Source organism: Pinus tabuliformis, chromosome 6, assembly GCF_031772625.1.
Source record: "Pinus tabuliformis cultivar Carrire ecotype Pingquan chromosome 6, CPIR1, whole genome shotgun sequence".
In the NCBI taxonomy this organism is placed as follows: Eukaryota; Viridiplantae; Streptophyta; class Pinopsida; order Pinales; family Pinaceae; genus Pinus; species Pinus tabuliformis.
In genome coordinates this window covers 1,869,705,553-1,869,726,192 of record NC_142292.1, presented here as the reverse complement: position 1 = coordinate 1,869,726,192, position 20,640 = coordinate 1,869,705,553, and the positions used below count along the sequence as shown (strand labels likewise).

Sequence of the window (20,640 nt, the reverse complement as noted above, 5' to 3'; positions counted from 1 at the left end):
TGCCTTAGAAAGAAGGATTACTATTTTGGATCCTTAAATACAGAAAATGGCCCTAACTTACTGTGATCACACTTCAACTAGTGACACCTTTGCAAAGAGAGATATCTCTGGAGATCTTCACCAAAAGGAAGGTACATTGAAATTCAACAATGACTCTCAAGGTAGCCATCCTACTGGTGATGAAGAGGCTACATCCTCTCATACTATGGGCACTAAGAATGTATGTGATATCTCAGGCAAAATTTTTCCCAATTGTAAGGTTGAACTGTCTTCCAGGTCCCTTGATTCATTCAAGTTCTCTAGTAGAAAAGAAAATGATAATTGGAAAGACTTGCAAGTAAAGGTTTTCAAATCCAATTGTTTACCTGGTAATGATTATTGTCTTGAATGACCTTGGAACGGGTACAACCAAAGAGTTGAGGAAGCACTTGAAAATGCTCTCCAAAAGGCATATCATGAAGGGTAAGAACTTCATCAATAATCCATCCATTTCCAGCCAAAATCTTTGAATTTTGCTAGATACTTGTGATCTCTACACCAAATCCGGAAACATTTCTATTGAACTTGTACTAGATCTTCCTTTAGTATACTTTTTGATTGTAAATTTCCCAAGATGCGGTTCTGTAGTTCAGACAACCAAATTTCTCCATTATCTCTTTGTCTAAACAACCCCTGTCATATAACTCTATGAGTGACTCAACTCGTCATTAGGAATTGCAAAAACAATATTAGTAGGGATGTCTTTCTAATCAATAAGTAATACTAAATTAGTGAGGGCCACTTTCTGTAGGTTGTTGAGTTTCATTGTTTATTATATCAATTATGTAGTATGATCTTACCAAAACAAACCATCAACACAATAGTTTTAACTTTGTCTAAAACAACCTAAATATCAGAACGATAACTTCACAGGAATGCAGACTAGGGTAATGCCTCATGAATTGAGATACTTACACTGAATGGTAATGTTTGTGAATGGACCTTGGTCATGCTTGCTTCCTTGTCACCCAAAAATATCCAAAATATTCATTTTAGAGATCCCCTGGATCTGTCGGTTCTTCATCCTCTACTATTTTCATCTTCTGCTCAAGACTCAATGTCCTATTCCTCCCTAGTGCCATGACTAACTTGTTTGACATATAAATTGTAGTTTCTTAGGAATCAGACAAGAAATACATTTCAAGCTTTGTTCAAAATTCCAAACTAGCTTGTCTCAAATTCATGCACATCCACTGTTTATTTTAAATTTGGTTTATTGGAATTCATGAAAATCAATCCTCTTTCATTGATCCAGTATTACTTCTACCATTTTTAAAAGTGACATAGGACAATATATGGTTGCTACAATTAGAAAAGAACTCAATGTGTACCTACATGCAACATTGTAGGAAACAAAGGATTGAAAATGGAACTTGAGTCTTCCTTTGTCATCTGTGTACTTTGCACCATGGCTAGCATCAAGACCTCTACCTCTACAAAGGAAGATGACCAGAGATGGACTACCCATTAATGCTAAGGAAGGAGGAAACTCCACTATTTCCTCTATATCTTCCCACATGAAGGAAAAATTAGTTTTATGTCCAAAGAGATTTGCATAGAAACCTAGCATCCCTGTAAATAATAATAAGCGACCCTGCAAAACATAGATTCACTTGAGACCCATGTTTTGGTCTGTTATTTGCAACAACCCATGAAAATGTATCTAAGGCATAAATACCCAAAGAGGCATTTTACATTTCAAGTAGAAAGAAAAATTATTAATCAGAAACTCCTCACCTGGAAGTGAAAATAGCTTTTGGAATGTTGAATTTGCCTGAGGTGAGCACCAGGTAATCTCCATAGAATTATTTTTCATTCTCATGATGTCCAGAAAAATAGGGAAATCCATTGAACTATATGTATGTCAAGGAAAAGACAAGTATCTACTTGAGAATTAATATTGAAAGATGAATACATTTTTCCAACTTCCTTTTCCATCTTTGTTATGTACTGAGTAACAACATCCGGACCCTTTGTATTTGTCAAAAATATCCTAAGGTTCAACTTCGATTGGCAAGCTTATGCCAGTCTTCCTTGAAGCAGGATCCATAAATCAACCAGATCTTGTGAATTAAATTTCAGAAAATTGATCTCAGCATACCCTAGAGACGTAGCCTCAACAAAAGGCCCTTCAAATTCAAAGACTTATACATCCATCATAGAAGGAGGATGTTATGTCGCATCATATTTGAATATTTCTGCAGAATTATTTGGAGAATGAAAGTTAGAATGGAAATCATGAATAGAAGCATGGAGAAGCATAGAATCTCAAGCACAAAATATTTGGATAGTTTTATGACATTTTACCATGCCATTGAGGATCCAGTGTTTGCAGTTTTATTGAACTTGTTCGTGGTTTCTCATTACAAGTAAATGACACATATGGACCTGAATAACTAGTAGCATCTACAACAGAGAAAGAATTTCATTCAATTAGGGCGAATGTCAGTAGCCATCCATCTACCTGTGCTTTAATTCCATGATCACTAGCTGTAATCAAGACATGAATAAGTTTGAGAAACCAAAATGTTTTTTAACAATTGCCAATATTACTTTTACCTAAACAAGAGCTCTAGGAATTGAAATGACTCAGAGCATGAATGACATATTGTCTTACCCTTTTGCAACCGTCCATTCATAAAATGTGAAATCATCTTGAAAATATGCTCCACTTGGAGAACAAGTAACCCACATGTAATAACTGGTGAGCTCCAGTATTGTAGCAATAATGCTACAACTCCTGGGGCTTCCTGTCTCTCATTTTATCAACCCGGTAGTTCGTACAAACTTGGAAGCGACGATGCTGTATGCACAAGTACTAGCTCTTGTCGCAGCTGTCACAAGTCCGCTAGGGCTCAAGCCAACTTCTATAGGCTCACAGAAGAAGCTTTATCAATGATGGACGAAAGCTAGCTCAAAGAAGACTAATCTACTTGACAAAAATGAACTGAAAGCAAATCAAAGCATGTAAACCTAGGAAACCCTAATTTAACTAGTCTAACCTCTATATTGCAAAGAACGTGAAGGAAACTTCTACCAATGCTGCTGTTACCTCTAATAAGTGAAAATGCATGGATCTAAACTGCTTGCATCATAAAAGACATGTTTTTGTATTTTTCCTTTAAGTGTATGGGTTGATTGTGATTGTGTGCTAATTAGGGTTTGGTTGTGCAGATGGGATGGAGAAGGAAGGAAAGCGTGGGACAGGTTGGGGAGGCTAGGAGAGGTCCCTAGGGATCCTTAGCATCCATCCACAGAGGTTTTCCACATTCAGAAGCTCAGCAACCGAGTGAGTGGCCTCCTACAGGATGTCTGCAGGGGATCCTACATGATACTCAGAGGTTTCTACAGGATGTCTATAAACTGCTACAGGATGACCTACCATGGAGGTTTGAAGTGATGGAGGAGTGATGGAATGGTAGGAGGAGATATGTGAGGTAGGGATGAGGCTGGTGATGGCTCAGAAGTGGAGGAATGAGATGGGAAATGAGTGTAGGGAGTAGGTTGGAAAGTAAAGGCTATGTCAACGAAAGGCTAGGGAATGAAGTTACGTGAGGAGTGGAAGACTTTGGGAGATAACAGAGCGAAGTAAAGGTCGAGGAGATGTGTTTGCATGCGTGATCAAGATGGAGGAGAAGGTAATGGAACGAGAAAGAGGAGTGTAAATGAAACAAATGCTTATGACTGTCACCAAACCGAAAATGCATCAACCTAAATTACTTATGCTATGAATTCAATGAACAGCAATCCAAAACGCGAAGAGAAATATGTATGAGGCTGTGATGAAAGTATGTGTGCAGGTGTGAATGACAAGGAAGCATCTAATCATAACCGTGACTGTATTGCAGCAATCATCAAGTAAAGAAATGCGTGTTTTTGGTGGCTAGTTATGGACTGCACCCCAATCTTCAAGAGAGATGGCAGTGAGCCTTAACAACCTTTTTGCTGGAGCTCCAATCGATTATATCTATCCTCTGCTACACTAAGCAAGTGGAAACAACTTCACCATAAGCAAATCCTATCTTACTCATGAAAAAGACCAAATTAACAACCTGTAATTCGAATTGCATGTGCAAATGAAAACTCAAAGTGCTGAAAACGAAATGGAAACAACACTACAGCAGAGGGGATCTATGGCTCTCAGGTTGGGCCCTAACCTGAGAGATATAGTCTCCTTAAGAAAACTCAGAACTAGATCACAAACTGCCTTCTTTATTCATAATCTGATGTCATGCCAAATTGGCTTACAAAAAGGAACGAAAAATGAGCTGTGCTCCAAAATTACAATAGCAATACGAGAGTTTCAACAACCTATCTAAGGCTAAGGCCTCCATACTTATACAAAAACGATGATCCAACAAGTGTCCTTGATTTTAGGAGCTCGGCTGTCCAACTAGAGTTTAACTGCGGATCCTGTAGGGCAGTCATAACTACTGTTCCTGTAGAACAGTTATAACTGTTGTTCCTGTAGGACAGCTAGCTGCTTCTTAAGCTCGGAGGGGAGATGGATTGGAGCTCGGAGTTCTTGGTGGGAATCACGAGGAATGTCCCAAGACCGTGGACATCCTCTCCTAAAAACCAGCAGTGCCACCTCATTGTCTCCTTATCTCCTTTTTCAATGTCTCTTGCTCCCTTTTAATGCCAAAACCTGGAATCATAATGCATTAGTCACGTAGATAAAGTGCCTACCCTTCTTCCTACAAACAACATGAATAAACTAAGAAATGCATGCATAAGCAATAAAAAATGAATGGTTTGAGCAAGTAGAATAGGCCAAAATGAGCCCAAATTGTACCAAAATTGGGGCTCATCATCACCCCCCAGCTGAACCATTTGCTCATCCTTGAGCAACTCAGTCCAAGTCCTCATCTTTCATTGCTTTCACTGCTTCCCTTGCATCCCAAGGCTCAGTGGTAGTATCCTCTCTGTAGATGTGAAACCCTGCTGTTCTGTCCACTTCTCCCCATTGTTGACTGTCATCTTCCTTTCTATTGCCTTCAGTCAAACCCAGGAGTAGTGGTGGGCTGAGTTTAAGGCCAATCCAGTTGGCTTGGAGGCTTTGAATGGATTTCTTGTAAAGGTCAACTCTTGCCAAAGCTTCCCTCAATCGGATGGGTGTATGGTATTCTCGGATTTGCAAGCTGTGGCCCAGGGTATTCCATCTACGTGCACAAGCATGGGCAGCACTTTCCCCCAACAGCCTTTCCATGTCTTCAAAGTGGGCTATAGCTTAGGCCTGTTGGTCCATCAATCTCAAATAAGCTGTGGGATCCATAGCCAATTGTTGATGGGTTGAGATGAGTGCCACCGGGTCTTCTAGTTCTGGCCTGTTTTTGCGTTCCTGTAGATGCAACTGTCACCACCTTTTCTTGCTTGGCTGCATGGATTTTGCTTTTGGCTTTGACTGCAGGAGTTGTCAAGGTGCTTGGGCTGACAGGGACCACCTCAGCTTTGTCCATTCTGCTCTTCATCCTCTTTTCTCTTGCTGACAAAACAGGTGTGTCACCCTTCTCTTCGTCCTCCTTTTCTTCTTGTTTCCTCCTTTGTTCCTTCCTCTGCACCGTGGCAGGGGTCTTTTGACCTGGTTTCTTCTTTTCTTTGGCCACTGCCTCTTTGTCCTCACTGCCGGAGGAGCCACTATCTTCGACCAGCATTTTGATGTCCCCATCTCGTGTTAGATTTCTAAATGACTCCCAGGAGAGGGGAACTTTATAGGAGTGCAGTGCATCCTCAACAAGCAATTTGATCAGCCCATGGTGTGCCACCTGATCTGGGACGCCATCCTTCAGCTTCGTAGCACACTCCATCAAAGATTGCAACAGGAAATAAGGAATGCTTAATTTCTTTTCTACAGGAAGCTCACTTCGGTGCCTTAATTCGTTCAGCAATCGGAAATGGTACCCGTAGATGATGCTATAGCGCCCCTCACATGTTATATATTTCATTATCTGGAAGCTGACCTCGTTCCAAGGTGGTGTCAAACTATTCCTTCGCACTCCATTCTTATCTTCGTAGAATTCTTCCTCGGGTGGAAAGAATTCCTTCTTTTCTTTCTGGCTCTGTTTTCGTTCTTCTTTATCCCACGGAAGACCCATAGGAAGCTCAGTGATTCTACTGATAGACTGCGGGGTTATCTTGAGGCTTAGGCCTCTGAAATTGACTGTGGCCAGCACCTTCGATTTTGGCCTCAGGGCTTGCAAGAATTCCTCGGCCACTTCCTCATCATACCCCTGCAACTTATCACAAAAAGACATCCACTGTGCTCGTGTAAAGAGCTCTACCACTGCCTGATTTCTCCTCAATGTGGTTGAATCAGTGGGCTCTCGTCTGATAAACCCACCAGGCATGATGAACACGGTGGTTTTGACCACAGGTGGTAAATACAAAGGGAATTCGGTCTTATAGACAGAGCATGCAATGAATTCACAAAACCACAGTCTAATTATACCGCTATCCTATAGAAGCGATAGTATAGGCACAACAATCCAATATTTTTTATGACCAGACGGTGAGAAATGACCTTGCCACCTTTGAAAGCCAATTACGGAAGGAGTTTCAGGGTTACCTCTCTTCTGCCACCTTTTTTACGTGAAGACTTCACCTTCCTGTAGAGACTGCTTTCCTGTAGAGACTGCTTCGTGTAGGACTGCGTTCCTGTAGAAACTATTCCTGTAGGAGCAGTGCGCAGACTTCGGGGAGAACTATAGTTGGCCAGCGGTCGAGAGGTGCTTTAGCAGCGTTCAGGTAGCCGAGAGCTCGACGTATCAACATGCAGAGGTAATCAGAGGAGCTACTCGAGTTTTGAAGTGAGGTTGATGGATATACACGCTTAATCTAGCCGATTAGATTTTGAATCGGCGCAGCTCGTGGCGCGGGGGGTGAGCTGTCCCCGCCGGACCGTTGGGTGATGTCACCCATCATCCGCCTGCACATTCGCTTGCTGCCGCATTCATTCCCACAGATCTGTCGCCGCCCTTTTCGGTTAAACTTCGTTTCTCAGTTGACGGGACTAATCTTCACGTGCGTGCTGCGTGTTTCCTTTGTCGTGGCTGCCACCCCATCATCTGACTATCCCTTCACTAGCCGACGTGGCCAGTCAACTGGCCTTACGGCCACTCAACCATTCTTTTCAACGCCATGCAAAACAAATCAAAGCAATATTCATGCGATTTGATGGAAGGAAGGATTAGAACACTTACCTGCGCGCGGCTGCACACGATGTCCAGTTTTTGAGCGATGGATCTACTTGCTGCATGTGGCTGCACAGTCCCGTAGGCTCGTGGTTACAGGATGCTGGCGATGGAGTGAATGGTTTTGCGTTCATGCGCCCGTGTTTTATCTCAGATGGCGGTGCTGTGGACGGTCTTCACTCGAGCAGGTTGAACTGTTACAGGATCCCCGCGAGGGGTCTTGTCACAGTCCTTTCTCCTTGGGTGCATGCTGCACGCTGGCGGTTCTGGCTTCTCGATCACGATCCCAGCGCTTCTGATGCATAACGTGGATGTGGTATGGCTCTCGGTGCTTGGTTTTTCTTTGATAGATGTTTTTTCACGAGAACTCATTGCTTTGTTGTGCTGCTGCAGGGATCTTGGTTGCATGGCGACGAGGATGGTGGAGCAAGATAATAGCAATGTTCAGGGGTGCCATCAGTGGCATGCATGCATTCAATCCATTCCTCAGCTGCTAGATTTCCATTTGAAACAAATTTTTGGCCGTCGCAACCTTCTACAGGAAGTTTCCTGTAGAACACAGAGCTTCCTGTAGAAATTTTGCACTTTCCTGTAGAAGATCCGCGTCTTCCTGTAGGAAGACTGTCTGTTCCTGTAGAAAACTGTATCTTCCTGTAGAAGATCCAAATCATGATAAAATTGCACATACCTTGAAAAACATTTTTATTCTTGGAGGAGGTGTTGATGACATCCTTTGATAGCATGATGAAGGCCCCTGGCTTGGAGTGGAGAGGCTTCTTCTCCTCCATAGAACATCTGCATGCAAAACTTTTATTGTGCTTATTGTTTTTTTCTTTTTTCTTTTTCTCTTTTTTTGGAAAGATAGCAGGGGCGCCCCAAAGAGGTTTTCACCCTTTCTACCTGCCCTGAACGCCTCAGAGAGGTTTTCACTCAAGGATCTTTTTTCAAACTTTTTTTTTTTTTTTTTTGAAAGACAATAGGAGCGCCTCAATGAGGTTTTCACCCCTACTGCCTGCCTTGGGCGCCTCAGAGAGGTTTTCACCCAAGGATCTTTATTTTTTTCCTTTTTTTTTTTTTTTTTTTTTAGATTCTTCAGGGTATGCCCAAAGTAGAGGCAGAACCCTTCTCTATGACCAATACAGATTTGTCCATAGTGTTGATAAACTCTTGTCTTGAGAGAGGTCTTCTGTAGATCTTCAATCGGTGCCCATTGACAAGCATGGGAATGGCTTCCTCATCAATGGTTCGAATGAGGACAGATCCATTGTCATGGCACTGTTCCACTACATATGGTCCTAGCCATCTGGTTCTCAACTTCCCCTTGAAATCTTTGAATCTGGAGTCATACAACAAAGCCCAATCTCCCGGCTGAAATTGCTTGTCATGGAGATGTTGGTCATGCCACACTTTCCTCTGAAGTTGAACCACTTCTGAGTGAAGGAGGGCCTGCATGCGGTGCTCATCCAGTCCATTCAGCTGCAATAACCTTTCTTGCTGTGCATGGCTGAGATCTAGGTCCAGCTGAGTTGCCATCCTCAAAGTGTTATACTCAAACTCAATGGACAGCAAAGCTTTCTTCCCATAGACCAGATCATAAGGTGTGAAGCCGGTGGTGGTCTTCCAAGTGGTGTTGTAAGCCCATGTGGCTTCAACCAGGCAATCTGCCCAGTCTTTTCTGCTGCTGCTCACCACTTTGGTCAAGATCCCTTCTAGTGCTCTATTGGTGACTTCCACCTGCTCATTTGCTTGAGGATGATAGGGGGTGGAAGTCCTGTGCTTGATCTTGTGATGAGCTAGTAGATCTTCAATCAAGTTGGATGTGAACTGGCTCCCTTGATCGGTCACCAGCTCTCTTGGGTAGCCAAACTTGTAGAAGATGTTCTCTCTTAAGAACTCGACCACCTTCTCTTCTGTTGCTGCTTTGATTGCTTTAGTCTCTGCCCACTTGGTCAAGTAGTCAGTACACACAATGATGTAGGATCTCTGCCTCGAAGAGGGATTGATTGGACCCACAAAGTCCATGCCCCACTTCTCAAATGGCTCAAGAGTCACTTGAGGTTGGAGAGGCATCTCATCCCTTTGGGTTGGTTTCCCCATTCTTTGGCATTGGTCACACTGGCTGACATATCTTCTGACATCTTGATGAAGTGTGGGCCAATAGTAGCCTGCCTGCAGGATCTTGAAGGCAGTTCTCTTTGCTGCAAAATGTCCTCCACAAGGCCCATCATGACAGGTGAGGAGGATGTCAAATACTTCCTCTTCCCTTACACAACGCCTTAAGATCTGATCGGGGCCAAGCTTGAACAGATTTCCCCCAATCCAAGTGAATGAGGCACTTTTTCTGATGATTTTGCTCTTCTCTTTTGAAGAGAGGTGCGGAGGGAACTGAGCTGAAACAAGATAGTTTGCTATATCAGCAAACCATGGAGAGAGTACTGAAATAGCAAACAGATGCTCATCAGGCATCTGGTCATCCACCGTCCCATCTTCATCTGCAGACAAATCCAATCTAGATAAAAAATCAGCAACAACATTTTCTCTTCCTGGTTTATCAACAATGGTTAAATCAAACTGCTGCAATAAAAGTAACCATCTAATAATACGAGCATTTACATCTGGTTTATTCATCAAATATCTAATAGCAGCATGGTCAGTATGTACAAATGTTTGGTATCCGGTAATGTAATGACGGAACTTGTTTAGTGCATGGACTACAGCTAAGAACTCTTTCTCGGTTACAGTGTAATTCAGTTCAGCTTTGGACAAGTTCTTGCTAACAAAGTAGATGGCATATGGAAGTTTTTCCTCAATTTGTCCTAAAGCTGCCCCTATGGCTTTGTTCGAGGCATCAGTGTGGATGTGGAAAGGTAGGGCCCAGTTTGGACCTCTCAAGATTGGTGCAGACACCAACTTGTCCTTTAACTCATTCAAACTCTTCTGACAATCGTCAGTCCACTTAAACTCCACATCTTTTGCCAACAGGCCAAACAATGGCGAGGCGAGCTTGCTGAAGTCCTTAATGAATCTTCTGTAGTATCCCGCTAATCCCAAAAAACTCCTAACATCCCTTACCTTTTGTGGAGATGGAACCTTCTTGATTAAAGCAATTTTGTTAGGATCCACCTGTAATCCTTGGCTAGAGATGGTATGGCCTAGCACGGTCCCTTCAGTCATCAGGAATTCACACTTTTTAGGACTGAGGGACAGGTTCATTTCAATGCATTTGGTTAGGACTTTCCCCAGATTGGACAATGCTTCCTGGAAGTTGGCCCCATAAGGAGTGAAGTCATCCATATAGATTTCCACTGCATCATGGACCAGCTCCGAGAAGATGCTTAGGACAGCTCTCTGGAAAGTAGCAGGAGCATTGCATAGCCCAAAGGGAAGGACTCGATAGGCAAAGGTACCCCAAGGGCAAGTGAAGGTGGTCTTATCTTGGTCTTCCGGGCTGATTTGGATTTGATTGTACCCGCTAAACCCATCCAGGAAAGAGAAGAACTTCTTCCCTGCCAGTCCATCCAACACTTGATCTATGCAAGGTAGAGGGAAATGGTCTTTCTTGGTAGCTTTGTTCAGCTCCCGGTAATCTACACAGATCCTCCACTTCCCATTCTTCTTGGGAACCAACACTAGAGGGGACACCCATTCACTATCTGAGATGGGGTAGATGAATCCGGCATCCAACAGTTTTTGCAATTCGTCCTTGACAATGTCTTTAAGGGCTGGATTCATTCTCCTCTGAGGTTGCCTAACCGGTTTACAGTCCTCTTTGATGTATATATGATGAGTGCAGACCGAAGGATGAACTCCTTTCATCTCCTTATAGCTCCAAGCAAAAGCATCTAGGTGGCTGGCCAACAGGTTGCACAGCTCCTTTTCCTGGGAAGGAGATAGGGAGGAGCTGATTTTCAATGCTCTCTCAGGGCCGAACTCCACATTCTTAACTCTGGGAGTGACAAGGTTGGTTGTACAAAGATCCACTAAAGTGCTAGCTTGGGCATCCTCCAGCAATTTTTCTAAGGGTAGTGCACTGGTAGGTGGGTTTTGGATCAAGTTCTCGATCAAGTCATCCTCGGTTGGGGGATTTCTTCTATTGGTTTCTATGGTACATAGAGGTGCTGAATACACCTCGTCTTCTTCTCCTTCTTCCAACCAGAGTGGTAAGTCATGCTCTAAAGAGGGTTGGGCAGGAGGGTATAGGACAAGTTGCTTGGACATAGGACCATTTTTGATGGTCATATTTCCGGCACGACAACTGATGTAGGCATCTGCAGTGGCTAACCAAGGCCTTCCCAAAATGAGGGGATATCCAATAAGCTTTGCCTTTGGTTGCAGAACCAGGAAGTCTGCAGGATACTCCCAAGAGTCAATAGAGACCAAGACATCCTCCACAATCCTTTCGGGAGTCACAGTGGAGCGATCTGCTAATTGCAGTACTGTCGAGGTCTTCCTCAAGGAACCTTGAAGATTGAGCTTGAGCATGGTATCCCTGGTCATTACATTAATGGCAGCCCCCAGATCAATCAGGGTGTGGGGTATGATGGTGCCATTGATGTGGACATCTACTACAGGACTTCCAGGATCTAAGTATTTTGGGCAGATGACTTGTCCTAGCATAAGGTCAGACAGTTGTCCTATGACATTGATAGTTGAAGCATCTTTCTTCCGTCTACCTGGATGTTTGAAACACTTCTCCTTAACCAGCTTGTTATAGATTGGCACATCCTTGATGGCCTGGAGAAGGGGTATCTTCACACACAACTGCTTGAGCTCTCCCAGAAGCTCATCTTCTTCTGGGTTGGGTTGTGTGGTGGCTGTAAGTCTCTCAGGAAAGGGTGGAATAGGCTTTGGTCCACTTTCCTAATGGTCTTCCTCATCCTCTGGGGGAGGAGGTTGGCGATCTGGAAGGGTCTTTCCAGATCTCAGATTGATCTCCTGGATCTCCACAGCATAGGTAGGGCATGAGGTCTCCTCAGTATATACCTGCTGAGCCTGTCTATTGTTGGGGTTCGGGTTTGGTTGAGCAGGCATTTGAGGTTGCCTTGGAGGAACATGAGGTAACGGTTGTGGTTGAAAAGGGGGTGGAGGCAGAATGGCGGGAGGAGTATTATACTGGGGCCTCCACCCCGATTGAGGTGCACTCCACTGAGGCTGTGACTGGGCAGGTGAGTGATATGAGTGAGGAGTGGGTTGAGTAGGATACTGAGGTGGATAAGACAATGGAGGAGGCATGGACTAGGAAGGATGAGCAGGGGGACCCCAGGAAGGCATAGGGATCGAATGGTTGGGGTTGTAATAGGCTTGTGGTGCCCCTTGCATCCCCTGCTGATAAGGTCTAGATCCTTGTGGCCTCCTTTGGTTAGGTAATAGAGAGGCTCAGTGGGGGCTTCTGTCCCTTGGTACATGGCTTTAAACCCAGGTAAGGTGGGACACTGATTGGTAGGATGGTCCTCCTCACAAACAAAACACACTTCAACCGAATGCAATGGGCATTCGTTCTTAGGATGTCTTCTTGTGCACCTAGGGCAGAAGACAGCCAAGGCTCTCTCAGCCTCTTCTTTCTTTTGCTGAATCCTGAATGTATCCAGCTGCATGGCAATGGTCTGTCTCACCTCGCTCTTAAGATCTTCTAATTGGTTTGCTAACTCATGTTTGGAGAAAGGGATACCAACTGAGGTGAGGTTTCCCCTACCTCGTTTCCTAGCTGCCCTGGAGTGGTTTCTAAACACAGTTTTGATGTCCTCATAAGGCAGTTGGTAGATATCCCCCCCAGCTAACATGTGAAGGGTATCTAAGAGATCTTCAGGTACTCCTCGGAGCAGAACCAACTTAAGGGATTCGGGGTCAAGTGTGCACCTGGCCCTCTTATAACTAAGTTGGAACCTTTCCTCATAGTCCTCTAGGGACTCATCACTTCCCATGGCCATCCGAAAGATTTCCCCTTTTGTTTCCTTGGACCTACAATAATCCCGGTACTTGGTGTTGAAGGCTTGCTGCATCTGAGCCCATGTGGTGATACTATTCCCAGGTAAACCCATGAACCAACGTAATGCTGCATCCTTGAGAGTGGAAGGGAAAAGTTTTAGCTTTTGTTCATCCTCAGTATAGTCATAGGTTCTACAGAGGACAGCAAATTCGAACAGGAAGGTATCAGGATCTTCGGTAGTCAACCCATGGAAGTGAGGTAAAGCAGAGGGGCTAATGTTCTTCATTTTCATCTCACCATTGGTCTCTCGGATGGGGAAGGCACCCTCTATCCTCTCATCTTCTCCTCTATTATCAGCCATAGTTTCAGGTGGAGTGGTCTCTAACTCTTCTTCTTCTATAGGGTTTTGGTATGTCTCGGGATGTTCACCTATAGTTTCCTCTGGATCACTGTCACCACCGAAGAGTGAAGGGTGACTAAGTGATGTGGTGGGGGTGTTGGGTAGGAATTTGCCTGATCTATCTCGGTTCCTACGAGGCATGAAACAGAAAGACTTCTTTTTGATTGCTTTTGTGTTTTTTTCTGTGCACCTGCAAAAATGAAACAGATTGATTGCAAAATCGAAATTCTAATCTACACTTGCAGAATTGAAAGTCTAATCTATGAAAGCAGGAAATACTAGTCTATGAAAGCAGGAAATATTAATCTATGAAAGCAGGAAATGCTAATCTATGAAAGCAGGAAATTCTAATCTATGAAAGCAGGAAATGCCTATGCTACTTTCACAGAATGGAAATGAAGCAAACTACTTAGCAGAAAGTAAGAGTAAGAAATTAGAAGAAAAGCAACAATCACTAATACTCTGACGCTTCCCCGGCAACGGCGCCAAAAAGATGGTGAACTCCAGTATTGTAGCAATAATGCTACAACTCCTGGGGCTTCCTGTCTCTCATTTTATCAACCCGGTAGTTCGTACAAACTTGGAAGCGAAGGTGCTGTATGCACAAGTACTAGCTCTTGTCGCAGCTGTCACTTGGTCAGCTGGCACAAGTTCGCTAGGGCTCAAGCCAACTTCTATAGGCTCACAGAAGAAGCTTTATCAATGATGGATGAAAGCTAGCTCAAAGAAGACTAATCTACTTGACAAAAATGAACTGAAAGCAAATCAAAGCATGTAAACCTAGGAAACCCTAATTTAACTAGTCTAACCTCTATAATGCAAATAACGTGAAGGAAACTTCTACCAATGCTGCTGTTACCTCTAATAAGTGAAAATGCATGGATCTAAACTGCTTGCATCATAAAAGATATGTTTTTGTATTTTTCCTTTAAGTGTATGGGATGGTTGTGATTGTGTGCTAATTAGGGTTTGGTTGTGCAGATGGGATGGAGAAGGAAGGAAAGCGTGGGACAGGTTGGGGAGGCTAGGTGAGGTCCCTAGGGATCCTTAGCATCCATCCACAGAGGTTTTCCACATTCAGAAGCTCAGCAACCGAGTGAATGGCCTCCTACAGGATGTCTGCAGGGGATCCTACAGGATACTCAGAGGTTTCTACAGGATGTCTATAAACTGCTACAGGATGACCTACCGTGGAGGTTTGAAGTGATGGAGGAGTGATGGAATGGTAGGAGGAGATATGTGAGGTAGGGATAAGGCTGGTGATGGCTCAGAAGTGGAGGAATGAGATGGGAAATGGGTGTAGGGAGTAGGTTGGAAGGTAAAGGGTTATGTCAACGAAAGGCTAGGAAATGAAGTTACGTGAGGAGTGGAAGACTTTGGGAGATAACAGAGCGAAGTAAAGGTCGAGGAGATGTGTTTGCATGCGTGATCAAGATGGAGGAGAAGGTAATGGAACGAGAAAGAGAAGTGTAAATGAAACAAATGCTTATGACTGTCACCAGACCGAAAATGCATCAACCTAAACTACCTATGCTATGAATTCAATGAACAACAATCCAAAACGCGAAGAGAAATATGTATGAGGTTGTGATGAAAGTATGTGGTGCAGGTGTGAATGACAAGGAAGCATCTAATCATAACCGTGACTGTATTGCAGCAATCATCAAGTAAAGAAATGCGTGTTTTTGGTGGCTAGTTATGGACTGCACCCCAATCTTCAAGAGAGATGGCAGTGAGCCTTAACAACCTTTTTGCTGGAGCTCCAATTGATTGTATCTATCCTCTGCTACACTAAGCAAGTGGAAACAACTTCACCATAAGCAAATCCTATCCTACTCATAAGAAAACCAAATTAACAAACTGTAATTCGAATTGCATGTGCAAACGAAAACTCAAAGTGCTGAAAATGAAATGGAAACAACACTACAGCAGAGGGGATCTATGGCTCTCAGGTTGGGCCCTAACCTGAGAGCTATAGTCTCCTTAAGAAACTCAGAACTAGATCACAAACTGCCTTCTTTATTCATAATCTGATGTCATGCCAAATTGGCTTACAAAAAGGAACGAAAACTGAGCTGTGCTCCAAAATTACAATAGCAATACGAGAGTTTCAACAACCTATCTAAGGCTAAGGCCTCCATACTTATACAAAAACGATGATCCAACAAGTGCCCTTGATTTTAGGAGCTCGGCTGTCCAACTAGAGTTTAACTGCGGATCCTGTAGGGCAGTCATAACTACTGTTCCTGTAGAACAGTTATAACTGTTGTTCCTGTAGGACAGCTGGCTGCTTCTTAAGCTCGGAGGGGAGATGGATTGGAGCTCGGAGTTCTTGGTGGGAATCACGAGGAATGTCCCAAGACCGTGGACATCCTCTCCTAAAAACCAGCAGTGCCACCTCATTGTCTCCTTATCTCCTTTTTCGTTGTCTCTTGCTCCCTTTTAATGCCAAAACCTGGAATCATAATGCATTAGTCACATAGATAAAGTGCCTACCCTTCTTCCTACAAACAACATGAATAAACTAAGAAATGCATGCATAAGCAATAAAAAATGAATGGTTTGAGCAAGTAGAATAGGCCAAAATGAGCCCAAATTGTACCAAAATTGGGGCTCACCAATAACTTCTCCCAAAGAATCAGGTAAAGCTAGCCCACCAAATTCCAAGACCTGCATCACACTAGGATTGGCCAAGAAGATGTGGAAAAGAAGATATTCCAAAGAAAGTAATGTAGATACCGAGGTAAAAACCCCAACGTAACTAACAATAAGCTTCCATTTTGATTGGGGATCCATCTGCAAATATAACCTTGGTTGTTCTTTCTCAGAGGCCAAGGATGAAACATCTAGTGGTGTAACATACTAAGAATGAAACTTGGAAAAATGTTGGTAGTTGTCCTTTAATCATTGTCTCGCCCCACCTTCAATCATGATTTTCATCATTGTACATTGAATAAAATTCATTCTCCATGAAACAAAAAGATGGGAGGATTCCTCTTTTGTTGTTACTTCTGGCCCTTGTTTGATGCAAAAAAGAGATTCACACCTAAATAAACTTCCATATGGAAAATCTGGTGTACTTATACTTCCTAATAATGCAAAAACCTTCCCATATTCTATGAGATAAGTTTGTCCTTCTGTAGCTTTGACGACCTTCACCATTTTAGTTGCAACTTTGGTGTATGTGACCACTCTTTTCATGGGTTCTCTTGTTGCTTTTCTCCAAGGTCCTTCAACAAGGTCAGGTTTCCCCTCAAGTTGCGCTAGCTCACACTTGAAATCATTGTTCGGCCCAAAGAGAATGGCATTTATATTTCAAGGACTAGTATCATAGGTTTGGTCTAAAAGAATTCCTCCTGGTAGAGGGCTAGGAATTTCCTATTCGCCTGAATTTGTGCTATCAAAGCCTTCTTGAAAAAACCTATTTGACTGCTCTTCCTATGAATTATCTTCACAATCATTGTAATTTTCTGACGATTCTGACTCATCCCTTCCAATCTAGTTGGTAGTTTCAGTAATTTTGTTGGTAGTTTCTATAATCTTATTGGTAGTTTCCATATTTTTGTTCATGAACATTAAAAAGAAACTACCTGTGAGGGATGGGGTATTCATTTTATCTTCTTTTACATATGATTCTTATTCTGACACTCCAAATCCAAAGGAGGATAGTGAACTATTGGAAATTATTTCTGGTGTTTCCATTAGTTCTGTTGATTCCCTTGCACTAAGACTTTCTGCATTAACATACCTGGTCAACCCAGACCCTTGATGAAGAAATATGTTTTAATTCTCTTTACCATATAGAGATATTGTGAGAAGAATCTCCCATCAATCGCAAACATCACTGAGTGTTTGTTTTTGAGTTCTAGTAATGAAGTATCTGACTAGGTAATTGAATGCATTCTTGAGTCTGCCCCCTTACAATCAACTCTATTCCAAACTACAACTAAAAGAGACAAATTAGGGTGCAAAGAAGAATGGATTCAAAAAAACCCTTTCAAGTTCAGGAGTCAAATCAAATCATGGGTGAATGATAGCCTTAGTCAAATTTCTATAAGTGAAAATTATCTTATATCATTCTTCAGAAGCTAGTTTTTAAGCCAAACAAACATTTAAAGAGTGGATACAGAGACGTCAACCAGTAAAGTGAACTCGGAAATGTTTTCTGCCTTGACTCCTAGAGAAGATAGAAACATGCATCAAGCTCAATTTCTTAGCGAATATACTGTTGATGATAGTGTTCATTCATTTGTTGATGTTCTTGGGGAGAGATGCAGTCTGAAATCCAAGACATTAGATAATTCTTTTACTGAAACTATAGGTAGAACAATTGGACATCAAGGTGGATATTTAGAGACATATTTAGGGAAAGATGTTGGTTTACCTCTGCAAGAGATCTCATTGGGTGGTCAAAGGGATGAGGAACTCATTGTTGATGTTGAATTGGAAAGTGTAACTCAAGTATCAAACTAGATGTTAAAACACATGCCAAGGTTGTAAATTCAGGATTAAAGGTATAGCTACCACAAAGACCCTGAATTATCTGAGAATTATGGGTGTGATTTTTTCTGAGGACATGGTTAATGCAGTAATAAAAGCATTGTCAGGACCACCTAAACAAGAAAACGAGTGCAGACTCAGTGATGAATATTTTATTGCAATTAGAATGGGGGAATCTGTACAAGCTTCATATATTCTTGAAATGTCAAATGAGTATACAAGAAGAAATGAAAGTGAGTTGTGTGACTCCAAATAAGAAAGTGAAATTAATTCCAAAATTGAGTATGTATCATTTAGTGTTAGTCCAAACAGTTTGGGAACAGATACAGAGCTTTGTGCAACATCAAAAGGGTGGAAGAGTAATGATACAAATAATTTACATCTTCTTCCAAAATGTGAAAATTCCCAATAGACTCATGTTTTTCAAGGTATGCCTCTATTTGTGTTTACCTTTCACTGCTTAAAATGTTGTTAGACGATTGTAACTTCCAATTATTTTCTTTTCAGTCATGCTGTTTTTGTAATGACAACAAAAATTATAACAATTTGTAGCCTTGGAATCAAAACCAAAAATGAGTTGGACAGATCAGGAGAATAAGTATTCATGAAAAACACAAACCATGTCTGGCTTGTACATAGACTTTCATGCACCATAAAGTGACTCTGCAGCAGTACCAGCCACAACAAAGTCATTTGTCAGTTCCCTGTGAACTAAACATAGTCAGAAAGATCCATAAAAGGCATCCAAATCCAACATTCACTATTTTCTAAGTTAAGAACATATATCTCTCAATAAAAAAAAGTAAGCTCCTACATGTTTCCAAAAGATCCAAAAGTTACTTCATTTAACCCCCTAACTTTAATAAAAATAAATCAAAATGCCGAATCAAAGTCAACAATTCAAAAATAAGGAAATGATTGCTTAAGAAGCATATCCAGTTTCCATTTATAATTATCATGAAAGAAATTTACTTTGGGAATTGTACCTTTTCAAAGAAGAGTAAATTCTATTCAAAGAAGCACCTATTTGGTCATGAGACTCATTAACTATCTCAAAAAAGGAAAGCAATTGTTTAAAAAGGTTTCATCATTTCTGGGATATATTCTATTCGAATCACTAATTGATTTACAATTGGGAATGATATTTGTGATGGAGTAAAACAGATGATCAATCACAGGGAGTGACAATGGATTTCCATAAGAATTCAGTTAGTAGTAGTAGACATGTCCTTAATAGCCCCCTCCCACTCAATAAACAGTTTTGCATGCTCCATTAGACAACCCTAGATATAGATGTTATAGTTAGAAATAGATTTGCAGTCATCAAGAAGGATATTGATGGAAGTGCCCATGCAGATCTGTTGGGTTGTGTTATATTCTTTCCACGACTAGCTAACGTAGTTAACTAAGGGGTTAGAGGGGGGGCAGAGCCCCCCCTTCGTTGCACTGATTGCGCAGCGGGGCGACAACCCCCCCTGTTCAGGGTGTTTGAGGGGGGCAGGTAGCCCCCCTCTATAGGTTCTGGGGCAGTTCCCCCAGGAATTTTTTTTGGACCCTTTATTAGGTTGGGTGGACGTACCAATGGTTTTGTGCATGGTTGTCGCACATGGTTTAGACAAGATGGTTTTTGGTCCATGGTTTTGGACGCAATGGTTTCCAGTCCATGGTATTGGTTGCTTCAACATGTATAATATGTATTGTAACATTGAAAGGAATATAATGAAAAATCAAGCTGGTAGTCTCGGTTTTGGGATCCAAAGGAAAATCTCTGTGTATATGTGTTATGTTCTCACATTATTTATTTTCTATATTTTAGAATTCGTATGCATATAATTCCTGAACGGGGTTAAAACCTACATTTTGTATCAGAGATATTTTGGCTTCAAGGGGACGCCTTTGTCCCTGAGGGGTTTCGCTCAGGCCTGTGGTAGACCCTGTTCAGTGGGAGGTCTGTGGGATCAATTCTGGTGGTGAAAGAAGATGGTGAGTAGTGGAAAGATAGAGATCGAGAAATTTAATGGTCAGAGTTTTGAGTTATGGAAACTAAATATGGAGGATCTGTTGGTGGATAAATATCAGTGGGTCGCGGTAGATCCAGTTACTAAACCAACCAAAAGTGTTCGATGAAGAATGGAAGAAGTTGGATCGAAAGGAAAAGATCACAATACGATTGTGTGTCTTAGATTCAATATTGCTGAATGTATCAGGGTAAGCTACGACGAAGGCTTTGTGGGACAAGTTAGGGACTTTGTACCAATCTAAGTCTCTGGTGAATAAACTGTTCCTATGGAAAAAGATGTATAACTTGAGGATGAAAGATGGAGACTCGGTGACAGAGCATATGCATGCATTTAATACTATGGTAAGTCAGTTATTATCTGTTGATATTAAAATTTAAGATGAAGATAAGTGCATTAGTTTGTTGTGTTCTCTGCCAGATTCGTGGGATAGTCTGGTTATTGGAATAGGTAGCAATGCAACTGCCTTGCAGTTTGATGAAATAATCTCATCCTTGCTAACGAAGGAGATGAGATGGAAAAATATGGAGAGCTAGAATGGTGATGCCATGTCTGTATGAGGATGGT

At 42.2% G+C, this 20,640-nt stretch overlaps 1 pseudogene; it reads right to left on the bottom strand.

The window, feature by feature from the left end:
• Positions 1-347: 347 nt before the first annotated feature.
• LOC149266602 (C2 and GRAM domain-containing protein At1g03370-like) overlaps positions 348-20,640 on the bottom strand; it is a 36,598-nt pseudogene continuing 16,305 nt past the window's right edge.